We start from the raw sequence: 22,683 nt of genomic DNA on the forward strand, positions 1-22,683 counted from the left end.
AAGCAATAACTTTCTCGCGTTGCATCAACACGCAACCGAGCCCATGAATAGACGCATCGCAGTAAACCACAAAGTCGTCCGTTCCTTCAGGTAACGAGAGAATAGGAGTACTGCAGAGGTTATCTTTAAGCCTCTGAAAAGCAGATTCCTGTGCTTCATTCCACTTGTAGGTGACGCCTTTCTGAGTGAGTGTAGTGAGGGGTTGAGCGATCTTTGAGAATCCCTGAATAAATCTGCGGTAGTAACCTGCCAATCCCAAGAATTGGCGAACTTCAGTCGGAGTCTTAGGGGTAGGCCAATTCTTTATAGAGTCGATCTTAGCTGGGTCGACGTGGATTCCATCCTTGTTAACCACGTGCCCAAGGAAATGGACTTCTCGAAGCCAGAAGTCGCATTTCGAGAACTTGGCGTACAGTTGCTCATTGCGAAGGAGTTCGAGGATAAGGCGTAGGTGCTGTTCATGCTCTTCCTGACTTTTCGAGTAGATCAAGATGTCGTCTATAAACACGATCACGAACTTGTCGAGGTAGGGTTTGCATACTCGGTTCATAAGATCCATGAACACTGCAGGGGCGTTGGTCATTCCAAAGGGCATAACGAGGAATTCATAATGACCATAACGAGTTCTGAATGCAGTTTTGGGAATGTCTTCACTACGGACCCTTAACTGATGGTAGCCTGATCGCAGGTCAATCTTGGAATAGTAGCTCGATCCTTGCAGTTGGTCAAACAAATCGTCGATTCGCGGGAGGGGGTAACGATTCTTGATGGTAACCTTGTTCAACTCACGATAATCAATGCACATTCGGAACGTGCCATCCTTCTTCTTAACAAAGAGTACCGGTGCTCCCCAGGGTGATGAACTAGGACGGATAAATCCTTTATCCAAAAGTTCCTGTAGTTGAGTCGAGAGTTCCTTCAATTCTGCGGGGGCTAGTCGATATGGTGCACGAGCTATAGGCGCTGCTCCGGGAGCTAGCTCGATTTGGAATTCAACCTGACGATGGGGAGGGAGTCCAGGTAGTTCCTCAGGAAATACCTCGGGGTAGTCACGCACTACCGGAAAATCTTCAATCCTCTTTTCCTTTTCCTGCGTGTTGGTAACAAGTGCTAAGATAGCGGTGTGCCCTTTTCGTAAACACTTCTGGGCTTTCAAGAACGAGATAATGCCGGAGACTTCTCCACCTTTGCCACCTTGTACAATGAGGGGTTTGCCAGAACGGCGAGGAATACGAACTGCTTTCTCCTGACAGAGGATCTCAGCGCGATGCTTGGATAACCAATCCATGCCAATAACGACGTCGAAGCTTCCGAGAGTAACAGGGAAAAGATCGATACTAAATGTCTGACCAGACAACTCCAGTTTGCAGCCTTTGACAACATGTGAGGCCTCGATGTTTCTACCATTAGCTAACTCGACGATATGAGGAGAACTTAGTAACGAAAGCGGACGCTTAAGCTTCTTACTAATACGTAGGGATACATAACTAGCATCGGCACCGGAATCAAATAACACAGAAACATAACGATCATCGAGTAGGAACTTACCCGTCACAACATTGGGGTCATTCCTTGCTTCTCCAGCTCCAATCACAAAAGCTCTTCCTCTAGCACCATTCCCAGCATTGTTGTTCTGATTGTTGTTCCCAGCTCCCTGATTATTGTTGCGGTTCTGATTCAGTTCAGGGCAATCCTTCTTAAAATGCCCTGTTGCCCCACATTTAAAACATGCTCGGTCGTTTCCCTGCTGCTGTTGCTGTTGTGGTTGTTGCTGATTCTGTCTGGCTGGGAACTGGCTCCTACAATCCTTGGCTTCGTGCCCCATTTTGTTACATCGCTGACACTGGCCCTTCACACACTGCCCGCTGTGATGTCGACTGCACTTGTTGCACTTGGGGTGGTTTCCACGATAGCCACCCTGTTGTTGAGTGCCCTTGTTGTTTTCGGTTTTCCTTTGCTGTGCTGGGGCCTGAGTGGAGTTAGCATCCTTGCTTTGACTTCCTTCCCACTTACGCTTGTTGTCACTAGAAGTTCCGACGGTAGCACTGATCCTTTTGGGCAACCTGCCCTCCTCTACGGCCTGATCAGTGAGTTTGTGAGCAAGTCGAACGATCGGCTGAATGGTAGTGTGGTTGGCTGTAGTGACATGGCTTCGAATCTCTGGAGCCAATCCTTTGATATACAGTTCGATCCTTCGGTACATTGGTCGTGACATGTTCGGGCAGAGAGCAGCATAGTCATTAGACAGCTTGGTGTAGGTTTCAATCTCTGACCCAACCATTTTGAGCTCATAGTACTCATTCTCAAGCTTGTGGATGTCATCCCGGTGACAGTATTCATCCTTAATCATATCCTTGAAATCCTCCCACGCAGTAGCATTTGCAGTTTCCAATCCAAACATCTGAATCTGCGCCTTCCACCAAGAAAGCGCGCTCCCTTCAAGCGTAGCAGTAGCAAACTTCACCCAGTTCGCAGGGGAACACTCGCAAACAGCAAAAACAGCTTCAATTTTCTCAATCCAATGCAGAAGACCTATGGCACCCTCAGTGCCGTTGAAAGGGAGAGGCTTGCAATCCATGAAAGTTTTGAAAGTACACACTGGTGGTTGCGCAGGTGCATGCTGACCTGTTCGTGAGAAGCGAAGCGTATAGGTTTAGAGGCGAAAAGTCGATGTGGCGGTAGGATCTATACATCCTAAAACAACGAGCTTACCTATAGGGTGAGCCGCAAAAGCCGCAGCCACTGTGTTGAGCAGGTTAGTGAACTGAGCCTGCGTCATGTTAATGTTTCCTCTTCCGCGTCCACTCATTGTCTTCATAACCAGAAAACACAGTATGAGTGTGATGCCGTAGTGTAGCGAGAATGAGATAGAAGAGAGAGGTGTATCTATCTAATTAGGCATACTAATACGTATAGCAAGTCAGGAAACATAAAGCAAACAAGTAAACACTGGTCCGAGCCATGAGGTCAAATGTGTCGAGCCTTGCACTTGGAGTGTAGTGTCGTTACGAGTCACGGGTTATAGTCTGGTTTTCTCCAAAAAGATTTTCCCCTTTTTAAAACCAAGTTCACTATAACCAATGGCTCTGATACCAATCTGTCACACCCCCAAAATCCACCTGCGGATAACACCCGCTTCGAGGGCGTGACCGACCAGGATCCAGCCACCAATTATACCGAATACTTAAGTTAATAACAAAAGTAATACTTACTATTCATAAGCTTAGTAAATATTAAGTTCAGAGTTTAAAGTTTTAAGTTCCAAAATAGCAACAAGTAGCGGAAGCATAAGTACGGTAGTTTAAAACAAAGTTCATGATTCAAAATAAGGTAACACCCAACACAAGGGTGAACAGACACTACACATTCCCAAGCTGCAAGCTCCTTCGTCACGGGTTACCTGCAAAGCATGCAGTAAGGGGTCAACAATAATGCTGAGTGAGTTCACTAGATGTCCAGTTTTAATTACCAAAAACTTTGTTTCACCGGTTAATTTATCCGTTTATACATGCCCTGGGGAGCTACCCCAAAAGTTAGCGACTAAACTGTTTTTCCAATACCGAACACTAGGTAACCGTTGCGTATCCGCAGGATGCCCCGATGTCAATGTTCTATCATCATTGACGGATTTCTGAGTACATTAGTTCACGCCCGTCCCAAACCAGGGCACGGTGTGAGGCTGGTAAACACCTAAATAGCGCTATCAACTAATAACCCGCTCGCCTAACCCGGCGACTAATCGGTATTTGTAGTAGGGACTTGAGTGATAGAGTTTCGTTTAGTGCCGTTAGTTGCAATCCGTATAAACAGTAATTAACCAAAAGGTTTCCCAATACCCGGGAAGGAAAAGTAAGTTTTGTTCCCAATAACTAGGGAAGGTATGTAAATGGTATCCCCTTTTACCAGGGGATAGGGTTGTTAGTCTCGTGTCCCAAACCACCGGGACGCATGCTTTTAAGTTGTGAACTCACCTTGGGTTGCTCGGTAGGTTTAGGTTACTTGTCAATCACGTTGGTCACCACGTCCTAACATGGTTACCGGTATAGGTCAGGTTCGGTGTACAAGTAATCACGTAAGAACATATACAGGCACGTAACATTCATACAAGTAAACAGTGGGTCACTGGGCCGGCCTAAGTAATTAAGCAGTCAACAGCAACACATAATCCAGTCAACCGATAGTCCAAGTTAAACACATATGGGCCCAGTAACCAAAATGGACAGCCCACTCGCAACTAGCTGGTCTCGAGTCGCAACCAGGTGGTTGCGGCTTGTCACGTTATGGTTGCGAGTCGCAACCGTAGTCTCGAGTTGTTACGTTTTGGTTGCGAGTCGCAACGGCATGGTCTCGAGTCGCAATCTCGAGGTTTCGACTTGTCATGCTTTGGTTGCGAGTCGCAACCGTGCGGTTTCGAGTCGGAATGCTGTCGTTGCGAGTCGTAATCTGTCACTTTCATATACACGTGATGATGCAGAAAGGACAGTCCAAATTGTACACATAAACTCAGACCCAGATTAGGAAACTACCAATAAGATTTCTACAAACACTTTTCCTCATTTGACCATTAAACCATATAGATCAAACTTTGCCATTTTAAATCTTCAAACCATCTTCAACTAGTTCATCAAGTTCATAGTTTCTAGGGTTTTCACCTTAACAAAATCATACATTTACTTGCACCAAAACTCACATATTACAACAAGATTGTTATTGCAAGAACAAAGAACATACAATATATATATATATATATATATATCCGAAACTTATGTTTAACAACATCATCTTAGCAAGAACTTTAAAGCATAGTATAGTTGGCCATGAACACTTGTAAACTACCATTATCAAGTCATTTTCAAACATGTCATCATATATATTCAATCTTTACAAAACAACCTAAAGATCATGCATAAAATTACTAACAAAACATTTTTCTAGTTTATTAATCACACATAATTTCTATGCACAAAAGATAACACAAAAGGTAGTACTAACCGGTTATGAAAGGAGGAGCCGAAAACAAAGAAAAGAGAACCAAGAAGATGGAGTGTCCGAGTGATAGTCTTGACCGAGTTTCTTGTCCGGGATCCTTGAGCTTGAACCGAAAATTGGAGGAGATGGTAATGTTGTTTGAGGGTTTCTAGTTGAGAGAAAATAGGAGGAGTGTGTGTTTGTGTGTTGTAACAAATGAGGGAAAGTGAGGAGAAGGTGGGATATATATACATGGGGTGTTTCGGGTTGGGCTTGGGGGTTTCGACCCAAACCGGTTACGGCCCAAAGGCCCACTCGCAACCGCCCGGTTGCGAGTCATGGTCTCGGGTCGTGGTTTCGGCTCTCATATAAATATATATATATACAATACATACATACATCACATATCATGCAAAAATCACGTTTCCATTTAATAATATTTATATACACACGAAATATTACAAGGTGATCGTTCGGAAAAACCTCGAGTGTCACATCGAGCGTTTCATGCAAACTATTATATTTGAGATTGTTGATTCTAAGTTCATCCAGTGGATGTCATTGCTTCTAGAACTCGTTTACATGTTATAAACGTTCATATGGAATTCGATTGGTCGGAGTTCCTGTTCATTGTTGGATCCTGTTAACTTAGTTAAACTAGTGACTGTATCTATACATCTTGTTTCCCTTGACATCAACTCTTGAAACATAATTCTGAAGAGATAACATAATCTAAATTTCGTGGACGAAATTTCTGTAACAGGGGGAGAATGTGACAACCGGTAATTTACGGATCTTAATTACGTGATTAACAGAGGATTAACGCAATAATAATTAGTGTTTACAAAGAAAGTTAACTTAATTAGGCCTTTGGAGTGCCAGGAACGCCTATACGACTTTACAATGCGTGGACGGTGGTTTACGGAAAAATCTGCTGAGTGATAAGCGACGACGGATCAAAACCGTACAGAATACTGACAACGCCGACAAATATTAAATCTTTACGATAAATTCCAGCTTTGAAATTAAATTTTAGTGATTACGGTGAAATCGGATCGAAAAACGGATTTAAACAGTGGACGGCGTCTTCTACGAAATTTTCGCGAATTTGTACCGTAAGTAACGAACAAGCACGAATGTCTATCGACACTACTTTAAAAATTTTTAAATATATATATTATTTTTTTAATCAAATAGTGTATATTCACGATATTTTTATGATATTCGGGTTATAACGGGTCTCGTAGAAACGAGCGGGCCACTTTAAAACGCGAAAATCGGGCTTGTAGGCCTTGGGCCCAAGCCCAAAGCCCACAAAACCTAACCAGCCTATAAATAAGAACTCTTAGTTCTTTTCCTTTACATTCACACAAACAGATGCCAAACACCCTCTCCTTGCTCACTCTCTCTCTAGAACAAGAAAACGGCGAATAGCCGGTGAAGATCCGGCGGAGACCCGGCGGCGGTACGACGGCGCCGCCGTCCGTGGCGGCGACGATGATATTCCGGTAACCCCCCCCCCTTTTCTCCTACCTTTCTCCGGTAAACAACAACCGGCCCCACCCCTTTCTTTCGACTCAGACATGGACCACCACCACCACGAACCGGTGGTGGTGCGGCGGTGCGACGACAGAGAGAGAGAGAGCAGAGAGAGAAAGCCGAGAGAGAGAGAGAGACCGGAAGAGATGAAGAACCGGCGGTCAAAAGCTCGGACCGCCGGTCGGTTCTGTTTTCTGGTGATGGCGGTGAGGCCCGACGGCTATCGGAGCCGCATCGGAAGCTGTACGGAGGCGGCGGTGGAGGAGCCGGCGGTGGTGGTGAGTGGCGGTGGGTTGCATCTCGGTCCGCTGGGTTACGTCTCGGGCCGGCAGTCCATGACCAGGGTCCGGTGGGTTACGTCTCGGACCGGGGGGTTCGTGTCAACGACCGTGGTCCTTGACTTTATCCGGTAGGCTTCGACGTGGAGTGGTTCAGTTGCGGGTCAAGTCTCGGTTCAGGTTCGAGTGAAAGTCTTACAGGTCCGGGTTATGTTTTGTTTCGGTTCAGAGCTTAGTGTTGGTTTGATATCTTTTGGTTCGAATCTGCTCAGGTCAGACTCGATTAGGAGGCTCGGTTCGGTTGACTCAGTCAGCGAGTCGACTCAGTCTAGACTCGTCTCAGGTCAACAAGTCAAACTTGGTCCGACTCAGCTTGACTCGGTCCAACTCGGTGTGCTTTAGCTTAACTCGGCGTAACTCAGTTCAACTCAGTCAACCGAGTCAACTCAGCCGGTCAATCCGGTTGACTCAGTCAGCTCAGCTGGTCAACTTACTGAGTCAACTCGGTCAACCCGTTTACATTTCGACACGAAGAGTGGTAAAAATTTTATGGCGAAATTCATTTCATTATTCGTATACTTTTATGTTTCTACACGTGAAAAACGAGCTCGAACCAATCGACGAGAATACAGTTAAATTATGATAAATTTGGCGAAAATTATATATTTGGATTGATTAATTGTTGAATTAATATTTATTATATTGATTGAATTGATTGGATTTTGATAAAAATAACGACACTTTAGTTGTCGGGGCGTCCAAAAACAGAGGAAACTCTGCCCGTTTTTCGAGAAAATCCGTAAAATAATTACGTTTTATTATAAAATGAAGCAAAACCGATCGACTACAAATGATTTTTATAAAACAAAATACAGGTATATATTACTTTCAACGACATTTCACAACATCATGAAAGCGACGATTCGGAATTATTTACGACAACAATTTTATAAAAATAAATGTAGTTTACATTTATTTCAAACTTTCGTATAACACGAAAACGTTTTATAAAAAAAAATATATTTTATATTTATTTTAATAATCGAACAACACGACTTCTTTTATGAGGATGAATATAATTTATTTCCTTATTTCAAAGTTCCAACGACTCTTATTCGTCTTACAAAGTAAATATGTATTACAAATCTACTTCAAATATCAAACGCGATGTATAATACGAGTTTGTTATACACTATTTTCGTATAAATACTCTTTTATACACATACGACTTCTCGAGACGGCTAACGCAATTACAACAACATATTTATATTTTTATATGAATATTTATTTGTTTTTAAATCTCTCGAGAATCAAGTCTTTTTGAGACTTATTGATTACTTACGACATTAAGCGAAGCTAAACGAGTATAACTTACTCATTTCCGTTAAGTCAATAACTTACCGTCGAATCGTTCGATTAACGATTCGGTAGAGCTCGATGACACGTAGGTTAGATACTGCGTTATTTAGAAACTTATTAGATATTCCGTGTTAGGAATATTGTAGGATGCACGCTAGCGAGTCTCATCTTGGAAGCGACATCACGAAGTCGTAATTAGCTAGCTTTGCACAGGAATATTCAGGCGAGTTCATAACCCCCACTTTTTACTATTTTACATTTTTGTAAATGTTTTCGGGGTGGAAAGACATGCACGTTTTTCAAGACATACAAAGTTTTCGACAAACAAAGACTGTATATTTTTAGACAATGTACGTTTTGCAAGAACATACAAAGTTTTGAACAAACGCAAAACTCGTATTTCTAAATCATATCACGAATGGATTTCGAGGAACTCAAATGATTTACGAAAGGTTTATACTAAACATACCGGTTTTTACAAAACAAATGCGTATTTTCGAAATGTGAATGATTTTTCGTAACTAGGGAGTCAGCCTTAGCGGCTGGGGAGGTTCAGCCAGGGTGGCTGGGGAGGTTCAGCCAGGGTGGCTGGGGTGGAATATATGTTACAGTAATTACGGATACTTTTTACATGGTATGGTTAGCGTAAGGAGGGTTACTACTTAGATCATGTGAGTGGGTAGGCGGAAACTTGAGGCCATTAATCCTCAGGGTAGGACCGAGGGACAGGAGCGGTAGATATATCTGGGTGTAGCGAGCCAGCCCCAGGCCCAGCATAACGGACCTCGGGGTGACTTTGTGCCCAACGCATAAATCCGCTAGGTTTGAGTCTTCCTACTTGCACATCACACATATCAATGGCCTTGCAAACCATTGGTGATCTCTTTATTTCCTTATTTGCTACATACCAGGGATTTTATCATACACACCTACTAAACGCTTGATTTATACAAAATAAAAACCATGTTTTATACAAATTTAAAGTATAGGATTATACGGGCATAGAGTCAAAGTCAGGGTGGGCATTGACGGTTATACATACTTTACAAATACATGGTTTTACGATCATAGATCGTTACAAATACAAAGTCCTAATATAACTGGACAAGAAAATGATTTTTTAAATTTCGTTTTCTCAATACCATTTCAAAAACCGGTTATTCTAAAGATTTATTTCAAATCTTTCACAATTCAAAAGATTTATTTCAAATCTTGTACAAACAAACTATGAACTCGCTCAACTCTATGTTGATTTTTCGCATGTTTCTTTCTCAGGTTGCTTTTCAAAGCCAAGGCACGGTTGGAATAGGAGAACCATGTGGAGTCGAGTACTTAGTGGGCGTTCAATTTCTAGAAGTCTTATCTTATTTTGCTTCCGCTGTGCAATGAAGATACCAGTCCAGTCACGCCAACGCTCTGATATTTCGGGGTGTGACAAACTTCCATTTAATCAAATCAAAAAAAACATACGCCAAAATACTACTAAATACCATTCACAGTAAAACGCCAGAAAATTAAAAAAAAAATCAAAGATGGCTAATATGCTATCTTGATATTCAGTATTGTTCTTCGTGAAGTTTCACTGAATGGATTGTTAACTGAAAGGAGTAACTCAGAAAGATTTTGCTGCATGAGATGGACAAATCTTCAAGAAAAAGATACTGATGACAATCGAATGTCATTTTGTGTTCTTTGTTCTTGAATAAGGCTTGGATGAGGAAAAGAGATCAATGACACTAAAGAGTGGGATGATTATAAGGATGAAGATCAAGATGAAGAAAAAGTGAAAAACCCACCCACACGTCATAGATCTATGTACCCAAACATCCACAAAAAGCCACTTTAACAGACGAGCAAGCAAAATAATCAAACCGATGGGTTTGTTAAGTTTTACATAAAATGCCATATATTTGGTGAAAGTTCTTGAACAATTAAAGAAGAGAGAGGCTGATGACAGTGAAAATTGTGAAGAGAGATCCGATTATGATTTTTATTTTATTTTCTTCGCTTCTATTTTTTTCCCTGTGGTTGTAATATAATTTTACAATTGTAAAACGGCAAGATACCACAAACGCCAAAATGTATATAAAAATAATAGAACAATTGGCCATCTTGTTTAAAACGCCTTGAAAAAACGCCATTCAGATAGATTTCCTGACCCCCCTACGGTTCCAATGGCATACGATTTGAAAAAACGCCATAAACGCCAAAATGTTAATACGATGAAACCATTAAACGCCATTAATTATTGAATTTGGTTAATGCCAAAAATCTTAAACCCCAAAAAATAAAACAATATTGGAAAAAGTGAAACTGGAAAAGCAGAAGATAAAAGGACAAAAAAGCCCCTACGCCCTTCTCTAAGCCGCGTGACACGTGTTGGGCCAGGATGCGTTCTCACCGTTCTCACACTTTTGAGTGTTTTCTCCTGATCCCGTTTATATATATATATATATATATATATATATATATATATATATAAGCTGAGATATCTCTCTTTCTCTCTCTCTCTAAACTTTCTTCCCCAAAATCCAAATCCCCTATCTAACACACAGACACACACACAGAGTTAGTCTCCATCGAAGGCATCAGTAAAAGTAAATAAGAAACCTGTGGATTTCAAACCATAAACAATGGCAAAAGATAACACCAAATCTGTTGAAGTTAGGCTCTACCTATGAATGTGCTTTCTGTATATATATTTCTCCAGAACCTCTATTTGTCTCATTAACAAGTTTAAAATGCTTCAAATCTGCTTCTCATACAAAACTCTTGCTTTCACCATCTAATTTTGAAGAACTGAGCATTTAAAGAATCAAATTTGGCCACTAATACCACCAATAACCATCACCGCCACCAAACCACAATCTCTAAATCTGAAAACCCCATCCTTCACCATTCACACAGCAATGGATTGTACCTGAGTCTCCATCTTTCTCTCTGTACTTCACCGTCGTAGCGACTTCGCCACCCACCACCAGATTCGGGAGTCGCACCTTCCTCTTTCTCTATCTACCAAAACCCTAGATTTTTTATTTAAAAAAATAATTCACCAAATTTATATAAAAAACTCACCATTTTCACCTCACTCTCTTCTACCCAACTCCTTCTCAACCTTCATTTTTATAAAAAAATAATGCATCCATACAATCACAACTTTTTTCCGAACAACCCCTACGATTTCGATGATCTACCAAACACCACTTCGCCTTAAGGGACTCAACCGAACCAACAACGTTTTACCGATCCAAGCATATTAGTGTACACTCAACTTCTAGCGAACCTACCTTTTATGTTTTCACAACCGCTCACTCCTCTATCCCAAACTCCACCTACACCTGAATCCGTACCGGAAACTCAACCTACACCACCCGAATCCTCTACATGAAAAAAAAACAAAACCATAAAAGAGAACCGATGCCGAAACGGAAACGGAAAAAGCAAAAGAGGTCATCGTGAACATCCATGGACAAGCGAAGAAGAGTTGGTGTTAATGAAAGTTTGGCTTTCGATTTCGTTGAATTCGGTTATAGGTATATTTTATTTATATTTATTGTAGAAAAATACATTATGTAACTATAATATATTTTAAATAGGTTTATTTCTTTTATAAGTATCAACCAACATAGTGACAATTTTTTGAACCAAATTAACGACCTTTATCACAAAACTTTGGGACGAGATTTCTATCGGAAAAATGATAGACTCTCGTCTAAGTGGTGTGAAATAAACACTGCCATGACCGCTATCAACGACCACTACAACAATCTAAAGAACAACCCAAAAAGTGACGAAACGGACACCAACTTGTTGACGTGTGCGATGTCCTCGTATTCAATGTTGGCGCATTGCGAAAAAATCGCCAAAACGGGCATGAGTACCTTAAGCGGGACAATCGTCCTCCAAAAGGTCTAAAAGTTGTTCCTCCACTAGACGCTCGGATGCTCGTACCGACTTTGAGATCAACTTAAGCGACGATTATTTTGAAGCCGAACGACCACCCGGAAGAGATAAGTCAAAAAAGCGGGCCCAAAAAATCATCTACTACGAGTGATGAAAAAACCCCGCTTTAGCTAGCATACAAAAAGAAATCCACGTATTCAACATCCAACATGAAAGAAACGCTCAAAAAATAAAAGCAAATTGATATGAAAAAACTCACTATAAAGATCAATCACCTTGAAGGCGAAGAGCGGTAAACGTACATGAAACTAAAAAAAGAAATCATGGATAAACATGGTACCTAATTTCAATTATTTTAGATTATGTTTTTATGTTTCATTTTTTAGTTTAAATTATGTAATCGTTTTTTTAGTAATGTAATCTTTTTTTATTTAAATTTGTAAATGTTTGTATTACTGATAATTATTATATTAGTAATAATGCTATTATTGTAAAAATTAATAGATAATATATAATTATTAAATAAAAGTAATAATAAAAAATATGTGCCACGTCTCGAATAACGACCCTCTTTCACACCACTTCCCACACCCCTTTTTTCCCCACACCACTATTTTGACGCGCGCTGACGTAACGTTTACGTGTCAAATAACGCCAATTCTTCAAGCCCCTTCACACTGTATAGTCTAAGGGGCTGTTTGACAACTTCTGAATAGTTAAGTACTGAACGAGTAAGAGGTCTGAACCATTAAGTGTTGAATCAGTAGAGGTCTGAACCATTAAGAGGCAGTGTAAAACTTAACCGTTCAGAGGTAAATGTATGACCAATTCAGATTAGAGGTCTTAACCATTCAGACTCAGTATAATGCTTAACCATTCAGAGGCAAATGTCTGAACCATTCAGACATCTGCTCGCAAAACAAACAATCTGAATCATTAAGTATTAAAGTAGTAAAATGTCTGAACCATTAAGTGTCTTATTAAAAGGTAAACAAACAACGCCTAAATGCCCTAAGTGTGAAAACCCGTTCTCCAATACCGTGTAACAAAAATTACGTTTTCACTATGTCTTACAAAACTCATTTTCTAATAATTTAATCCTGTGTCATATCAAAATTCAATAAGGATTTGGTTCATTTGACACGTAATACATATGAGAAATATAATGACATCCTATTTGTAAGTACGTCATTATTTTGAATTGATCAACTATTCCTTTATTTCCTGTTTGTTTGAAAATCCTTTCACTAAAAGCCGCTAGATTTTATTTATTTATTTTTTCCAAAAAAGAAAAAAAGGTTGGCGGGGTATCGACGAGGCAGGAGCCAAAATAAAAATAACAACAATAATGTTGATTGTTGAACCTAAACTAATGCATGTGTAAACGTCGAAAAAATTGTGAGCCCTTCATTGCCTATAGAACAAACAAAAGATGAATATGACTGAAAGAAAGTATAAAACCGAATGCTAATTTACTATTCAAAAGGAAAAATTGTAGAGAAAAATGGCTTAACAGGGGTCAAAAGGGCCTAAAATGAGCTTAAATCAAGTATAGGGACCATTTATGCATTTCTGCCAAAGTTGGCCACGTGATATGCCCAGCGACCAGAAATCATTTTCAGCATTCTGTTTGATCTTTGGGGGCTGTTTATGCAAATTTCTTTGTGTGGTAGCCAAGTTATCACCTCTCCAAGGCTTTGAATCTGCTTACAACAATTGTATGGTTAGGATTTGATGCTTGGGGACTACACAAACACTTGTTTTGATCCTATGAACTCCCCTCAAGTATAAATAGCATGGTCCATCAACTTGTTTCTTTGCTCATTTCCTCTCAATCTCTTCTCTAATCTGATTTGGGAGCTTTCTCAAGTGTTTGGAACTTCCTCTCTGGTTTTCTTATATTCTTTCTTCAAGATTTGGACTCTTGTATGTATTCTTTCATTCTTGTACTTTATGTTAGTGCAGAAAGTCAAACAATTTGGCCAACAGTTTGACTTTCGGTTTTGACCATCAATTGGTCAAGTCAAAGTTCAATTGAACTTTGCAATGTGATTGTAACCACGATGGTTATAATCCTTAGCGATTATACCTACTAATTACCACGTTAACTAGGTGTAGTGACGAGTCAAAGTTTCGGTCAAAATGCGTTTTAGCACGCATTTTGCCACGAAACTACTTTTAGGTATCAAAACATTTTGTTTTGATACAAAATCAGTTTTCTCAGTAGGTTAAACATGTTTTGACATGTTTAACTCGTCACTATTAGTTTAGTGCTTGTTTAGGGTCGTAAGTTAAGCGGTCTAAATGTCACACCCCGAAATATCGGAGCTAGCGTGACTGGACTGGTATCTTCATTGCACAGCGGAAGCAAAAGGCTAAGACTTCTAAACAGTGAACGCCCGCTAAGTACTCGAAATCCCGTGGGTTCTTCTATTCCAACCGTTCCGTAGTTTTGAAAAATGCAACCTGAGAAAGAACATGCGAAAAAGTCAACATAAAGTTGAGCGAGTTCATAGTTTGTTTTAAAAATATTTAAAATAAATCTTTTTGATAACCGGTTTTAAAGTTGTTGAGAAAATATAGTAAAATTATTTTCTTGGCATGATATATGAAAAACTGTGAGTCTAGCCCACAATAGTCTTTGTGCATTGCACGAGAGAGAATGGGCCGAGCCCAAACGAACCTTTGTAAGCAGGATCAGCGCGTCCTCTTACTTAGGTATAATTTGAAAAACGTTACCAGAGTTTGTAAATCCATGTATTTGTGAGTTTACATCAAATGAATCTTAAAAAAATTTGAAAGTTCAGTTTATAAGTAGGTATGTAATGCGTCTATGAACATGTTGATCATTAATGTGTAGCTAAGACATTAATATGTGTGCCGACATAGGAAACACTCAACCCGGTAGACGATTTAAGTGTCGATTCACTTCGACAGGGACACAAAAGCACTCTAAGTGGCCGCACAAGGACCGTGAGTGGGGCTCACCCGTACCCGATAGATCTACCCCCTGTTCCGTGGTCCTTAAAAGGATTAATGGTGCCTAAGTTAGCGCCTATTCGCACGTGATCCAAGAGTTCATTCCATAGCTTAATCATACCCTAGTTAATATGTATTTCAAAAGAAAAAGGGGGACATAAACCCATTGGGTTGTCTCGTTGTTCGTACGCAGACCAACCCAGTCCCGTTGTAGTAACTAGGACATTCCCGTCACTAGTCATGAAAATCATGCACGTTTGCGAAAATACGTGTTTGTTATGTAAAACCGGTATGTTTAGTATAAACCTTTCGTAAACCTTTCAAGTTCGTTGAAATTCATTTGCAACATGGGTTGTAAATATGTGTTTTCCTTCATTGAAATAGTGGTTGCTTTTGCAAAAAGTTGCATGTCTTTCCACCCCCGAAAACATTTTTAAAAATGTAAAACCGTAAAAAGTGGGGGTTATGAACTCACCTTGACATTCCTGTGCAAAGCTAGCTTAGCGTGATTCCGAAGTGTCATTCCAAGAACGTGAATTAGCTAGCGTGCATCTATAGTATTCCTAACAGGGAATAACTCATCAGTTTCTAGTGTAAACGTAGTTAGACTACGTGTCCGAGCTCTACCGAATCGTTAACTAAACGATTCTATTAAGGTTATATCTTGATTTAGAATAACCATTCTATGGTTAATTGATCCCGTTTATAATCGGGGTAAGACTAAGTGTCGAGATCGACTTAGTTTTCGAGTGATTTTGGACATATATATTTATATCTATAAATATAAAATATATTTACATAGTTGTGTTAGTTGTCGCGAATAGAAGGCGTAGATGGATAGTAGTACGACTTCTCGTAGTTTTCGTAAACTAGTAGCTCGTGTTTTATCGAGACATTATGATTTCATTTTATACGTCATAAAGCGTCATCTAAAATAAATATACTTTATATTTATTTCGCGAAAATACTTTGATAGGTATCGCTTATACAATAGAAACATGTTTGGTATTTCGGATTTTTAACGAAACTCGGGCAGAGTTTCCTCTGTTTTTTTTTATAACCCTGACAACACAAGTTGTCGTCATTTTGTCAAAATTCAACCATCTAATAATATTACAACCCAATGTAATAACAATGTGTATAGTTTTCGCCAAAAGTATCAAAACATGATTAATATCTAGTCGATGCGGGTCGAGAGCTCGGTCGCGTATAACTATAATTTTCATAATAACAAAATAGATAAAAAAATATTCGCGTCGTTTAAACTTCATTACCGGGTCTTTGAGTTGACTGTCGTTGACCAGGTCTGACCAGTTTGACCAGTCAACCCGCTGTGTTGACTGGGTTGACCGGCTGAACCGAGTCGACTCGTCTGACCCGAGTTGACCCGTTTGACCGCATTTGAATGTGTGTTGTTTCCTTGTCGAACCAAAATCCGAACCAAGCATATTCCAGATCTGAACTGAGTCGTCCGTTCAACTACCTTGACCGAAACCGAACTGTGTGAACCACCTGTTGACCCGAACTCGTGCGACCAAGACTGACCCGGGTTGACTCAAACCGACCGTGACGCGAACCCGAGTCACCAATACTGATCTGAAGTGTGAACCTCTGGAACTGAGGCTCAAATACAACCTGATCTTGACATAAAATCACCATCATCATCGTCGAACTTCAATAAAAAGAAAAAGAAATGAAGTAACAGAGGGGGGGGGGGTTACCGTCAAACCCATCGGACCGAGGCTCCGTCCGCCGCCATTGGGATCACAGTCGCCGCCGGTCACCGTCAAAACCCTCAATCTCCGCCGCCGTGAGCGGCGGTGCCATCGCCGGTTCGCCATCCATCCATCTCTCTCTCTGGACTCGCTCTCTGTCTCTCTCTTCCTTGTCGCCGCCACTGGCCATCGTGCCGTCACCATCACGCGCCGCCTGAGGAGTCGCGTAGATCGGAAAGGGGGGGGGGGTATTTCGCCTGAAAAGCCACCGGCGTCAGTGCCGGCTTCAGCTCCGGTTCTCGTGCCCAGTAGATCGAGAGGGAGATGTAAGTGAAGATGAAGGTGTTGTGGTGATAGAAGCTTTGATCTTCATTTGAGTGTGTGTTGTGTATAAGTAATTTGTGAAGATAAGAATGTGTTGTATGTGTGGGTGTTCTTTGATTAGCAGAAAACACAAAAGGATCAGGAGGACAAAACTTCATATGCGGCTGTAGTGAAATGAGGAGTACTAGGGTTGTTCACTCTTAAATACTTAGGTTTCCCTAATGGGCTTGGGCCCAAGGCCCACAAGCCCAATCTCGTGATTAAGTGGTCCGTAATTCCTACGAGACCCGTTTCCAAACCCGAACTCCATACGTGTCGTAAAATAAAGTTTTAGATTCAAAATAATTAAAATAGTGTCGGTAGTCGTTGTCATCGCATCTGAACGCCGTTTGCATAACACGTGCGTAAAACACGTCGTTTGTTCGTTTTAATATGTTTTTCGATTCGGTTTCGACTACGGATATAAAAATTTAATTAAGAATCAAAAATATACCATAAAAATTTAATATTAGTCGGCATTGTCAGTGTTTTGTTCGGTTTCATTTCGTTGTCGTTTTACGTTTAACATGTTTCTCCGTAAACCACCGTTCGCGCACTGTAAGGTCGGATAGACGTTTCTAGGCACTCCAAAGGCCTAATTAAGTTAATCCATGTCTTAAACACTATTTATTATCGCGTTAATCACCTGTTAATCACGAAATTAAGAGCCGTAAATCACCGGTTGTCACATTCTCCCCCTGTTGCAGAAATTTCGTCCTCGAAATTTAGACTATGTTATCTCCTCAGAGTTGAGTCATTCCTAGGTAAGTCCGAATAATACCAAAGCGAATGACCGCGTAATCGAATTAAGACTTATTCGGATTACGTGAGTGTAAAGACTTTTTGCATCAATGAGAACCCAACGGTTCAACTGAGTTTGTTCTAGAAATCGATATCAAGTGAACGAAGCGTAGTGATACTATCACCAATGTGAACAAGTTTACGGGGGTCCAACAAAGGAGGAATTTCGACCAATAGAATTCCAAATGAACGTTCACGATATGCAATCAATTTTTGAATCAATAGAATTTACTACCAACGGCAACTTGCGTTGATTGTGGTATGATTGAAACTCGAATTCAACAATCTCAAATGAATAGAATAAAAAAATGATTTGTTAACTATCGAACCACTAAATGAATACAATTAACGTGTTGTTATGATTGAATTGCAAGGATACACCGAAATGAAATACAGTCGAACCTGGTGTATCATCGTCTTAATACATAGTTGCATTAAGACCATTTAAATGATGAGTCAAACGAAAAGCATATATAGTTTCGCATGAACGACTGATCGTGATTTGCACATGCTACAAGTTTATACCGACACCACAAGGTGTCGTAGTGAATGAAACAATTCAATAATAGCGGTGATCGAACAAGTATCACCTGTGTTTTGAAATCAAGTGAGAGATTCAACGAAGTAAGTCTGAATATTTGTTTCAAACGAATCTCATAGGATTTCCAATTGAAAATGAAACAAATAAATAATGTTTTCCGATAGAAGAAGAAAAAGCAATGAATATCACAAAATGTTCGATCGATGCTGAAAGAACCGTTAGGAGGTACACCGGAATATGACATGAATTTGTGTACCATTATCTTAACACACGATTGTGTTAAGATTGCTTTAACATGATAACCCAACAAAGTGGATCTAATATCAATAAACAAATAAATAAATAATTAAATCCGTACATGAGGTGAGCAACGAGATTAGCGCAAGCTTCAAACTTGTTAAAACGTCACCACAAGGTGATCGTGATCAAGGAAATGATTCAATGAAGTCGAAGACCAAACAAGCCTGTTATGGTTCAAAGCAAATGAAGTGCTTGTTGGGATTATTTCGAATATGATGGCCTCAATCCATCATATGGAATCTTGAATCGAATATATATTACGAGCAAGTTCAATCAATTGAACTTGGTTGAAACATAATCCAACAATGAATTCATGTATCAATAAGAAAGCTTCGACATGGTTACAACAAACAAACCATGTATGTAACTCGAAAAGAAAAGGAGTTTTCAACGAGTTCGTTGACTCGATGCCAAAGAGTCAACACTTTGCAATAATGCAGTGATCCAAATTACAATGCAAAACACGAACATAGCAAAACAATATTGAACATTAGTAAAGCAACAATTTAGAGTGAAGCCACTGATGATCTTCACGAATCAATTTAACCGCATGTGTAAAAAACAAAACATGCGTAACATATGAATTTGTCAAGAAATGAAGCAATTGAGCGTTCGCTATCAAGAAATGAAATCTTCATGATGCAATGACCGTTAGGGGGGAGTAGAAATGTGAAAATCTACTCATTATATGCAAAATTCAAAATTTCAACAAAGGGGATTTAAGGACTTTACCTGGAATGGCGTGTGATGATCGGGTGTTAAATGACATTACCATGGAATGTCGAACATTGCGTAGTCTCCATTAATGAAGTAGGGGGAGTGCGAAGACATGTGACTTCTTTTGCAGCGCCAACACTTGTGAGTCTCATTAGACTAAGTATCGATCGTTGGGAAATTCCATTTAGACGTACCTCAGCGTGAATCGTGTCATTTGCAAGATCACGTGGCAAAGTACTGCATTTCGGTCGGTAGTTCTCCCGCTGACAGGATTAACATTGTTGTTGTCGTGTCCAATCATGTTTTCCCAAGGCCTTGTCTCGAAAGTCGTGTGTGATATACTCTGACGTCCGCTGACGTATAGTTTAAGTTTCACGTATATTCGCGCACTAGCGTTTCGTTCCGCGTAGAATGTGATGTGCTCCGACATCCGTTAACGTATAATTTGAGTTTTCAGGTATTCGTGTACACTGGCGTTTCATTCCGCGTAGGTTACCTGCTCGGGTAAGTAAGATAGCATAGACGACATAATATAATGGCGTGTGCTCGAGTTTATAGTCGCAGTTCCTACGTAATGACCTTTAATGGATTTTGACATAAATTCTCACAAAGGTCCTAGATGCATGTTATCAAAACTCTCAAGGTTTTGCTTACTGTATGTAATCGTTTCGTGCATCGTGTATCAAACGCAACTCTTGTGCATGTTTAAAATCAAAACAGTTGACTCATTGTTCCTGGCAACGGTTGGAACCCATATTCGAGTCTTAGGCGATCTATATGTGCTCAATTCTTGATATCTAAGTCCCAGAGGAAAGTGAGGTTAAAGCCTAGGTATCTCTAAAGAAACCTAATTCGCTGTAACCTATAGCCCTGATACCAATCTGTCACACCCCGAAATATCAGAGCTGGCGTGACTGGACTGGTATCTTCATTGCACAGCGGAAGCAAAAGGCTAAGACTTCTAAACAATGAACGCCCGCTAAGTACTCGAAATCCCGTGGGTTCTTCTATTCCAACCGTTCCGTAGTTTTGAAAAATGCAACCTGAGAAAGAACATGCGAAAAAGTCAACATAAAGTTGAGCGAGTTCATAGTTTGTTTTAAAAAGATTTAAAATAAATCTATTTGATAACCGGTTTTAAAGTTGTTGAGAAAATATAGTAAAATTATTTTCTTGGCATGATATATGAAAAACTGTGAGTCTAGCCCACAATAGTCTTTGTGCATTGCACGAGAGAGAATGGGCCGAGCCCAAACGAACCTTTGTAAGAAGGATCAACGCGTCCTCTTACTTAGGTATAATTTGAAAAACGTTACCAAAGTTTGTAAATCCATGTATTTGTGAGTTTACATCAAATGAATCTTAAAAAAATTTGAAAGTTCAGTTTATAAGTAGGTATGTAATGCGTCTATGAACATGTTGATCATTAATGTGTAGCTAAGACATTAATATGTGTGCCGACATAGGAAGCACTCAACCCGGTAGACGATTTAAGTGTCGATTCACTTCGACAGGGACACAAAAGCACTCTAAGTGGCTGCACAAGGACCGTGAGTGGGGCTCGCCCGTACCCGATAGATCTACCCCTGTTCCGTGGTCCTTAAAAGGATTAATGGTGCCTAAGTTAGCGCCTATTCGCACGTGATCCAAGAGTTCATTCCATAGCTTAATCATACCCTAGTTAATATGTATTTCAAAAGAAAAAGGGGGACATAAACCCATTGGGTTGTCTCGTTGTTCGTACGCAGACCAACCCAGTCCCGTTGTAGTAACTAGGACATTCCCGTCACTAGTCATGAAAATCATGCACGTTTGCGAAAATACGTGTTTGTTATGTAAAACCGGTATGTTTAGTATAAACCTTTCGTAAACCTTTCAAGTTCGTTGAAATTCATTTGCAACATGGTTTATAAATATGGGTTTTCCTTCATTGAAATAGTGGTTGCTTTTGCAAAAAGTTGCATGTCTTTCCACCCCCGAAAACATTTTTAAAAATGTAAAACCGTAAAAAGTGGGGGTTATGAACTCACCTTGACATTCCTGTGCAAAGCTAGCTTAGCGTGATTCCGAAGTGTCATTCCAAGAACGTGAATTAGCTAGCGTGCATCTATAGTATTCCTAACAGGGAATAACTCATCAGTTTCTAGTGTAAACGTAGTTAGACTACGTGTCCGAGCTCTACCGAATCGTTAACTAAACGATTCTATTAAGGTTATATCTTGATTTAGAATAACCATTCTATGGTTAATTGATCCCGTTTATAATCGGGGTAAGACTAAGTGTCGAGATCGACTTAGTTTTCGAGTGATTTTGGACATATATATTTATATCTATAAATATAAAATATATTTACATAGTTGTGTTAGTTGTCGCGAATAGAAGGCGTAGATGGATAGTAGTACGACTTCTCGTAGTTTTCGTAAACTAGTAGCTCGTGTTTTATCGAGACATTATGATTTCATTTTATACGTCCTAAAGCGTCATCTAAAATAAATATACTTTATATTTATTTCGCGAAAATACTTTGATAGGTATCGCTTATACAATAGAAACATGTTTGGTATTTCGGATTTTTAACGAAACTCGGGCAGAGTTTCCTCTGTTTTTTTTTATAACCCTGACAACACAAGTTGTCGTCATTTTGTCAAAATTCAACCATCTAATAATATTACAACCCAATGTAATAACAATGTGTATAGTTTTCGCCAAAAGTATCAAAACATGATTAATATCTAGTCGAAGCGGGTCGAGAGCTCGGTCGCGTATAACTATAATTTTCATAATAACGAAATAGATAAAAAAATATTCGCGTCGTTTAAACTTCATTACCGGGTCTTTGAGTTGACTATCGTTGACCAGGTCTGACCAGTTTGACCAGTCAACCCGCTGTGTTGACTGGGTTGACCGGCTGAACCGAGTCGACTCGTCTGACCCGAGTCGACCCGTTTGACCGCATTTGAATGTGTGTTGTTTCCTTGTCGAACCAAAATCCGAACCAAGCATATTCCAGATCTGAACTGAGTCGTCCGTTCAACTACCTTGACCGAAACCGAACTGTGTGAACCACCTGTTGACCCGAACTCGTGCGACCAAGACTGACCCGGGTTGACTCAAACCGACCGTGACGCGAACCCGAGTCACCAATACTGATATGAAGTGTGAACCTCTGGAACTGAGGCTCAAATACAACCTGATCTTGACATAAAATCACCATCATCAT

General features: G+C 40.1%; 2 long non-coding RNA genes across 2 annotated transcripts; both read right to left on the reverse strand.

Moving 5' to 3' along the window:
• Positions 1–14,451: 14,451 nt before the first annotated feature.
• LOC118483375 lies at positions 14,452–17,224 on the reverse strand. The gene is made up of 4 exons (XR_004870643.1): positions 16,748–17,224; positions 16,301–16,661; positions 15,502–15,589; positions 14,452–14,513 (listed from the first exon to the last, which is right to left on the reverse strand). It is a non-coding gene; the product is annotated as an uncharacterized LOC118483375 (long non-coding RNA).
• Positions 17,225–20,444: 3,220 nt separating this feature from the next.
• LOC118482996 lies at positions 20,445–22,310 on the reverse strand. The gene is made up of 3 exons (XR_004869432.1): positions 22,293–22,310; positions 21,494–21,581; positions 20,445–20,506 (listed from the first exon to the last, which is right to left on the reverse strand). It is a non-coding gene; the product is annotated as an uncharacterized LOC118482996 (long non-coding RNA).
• Between the last annotated feature and the right edge of the window lie 373 nt (positions 22,311–22,683).

This window comes from Helianthus annuus, chromosome 10 (genome assembly GCF_002127325.2).
Source record: "Helianthus annuus cultivar XRQ/B chromosome 10, HanXRQr2.0-SUNRISE, whole genome shotgun sequence".
In the NCBI taxonomy this organism is placed as follows: Eukaryota; Viridiplantae; Streptophyta; class Magnoliopsida; order Asterales; family Asteraceae; genus Helianthus; species Helianthus annuus.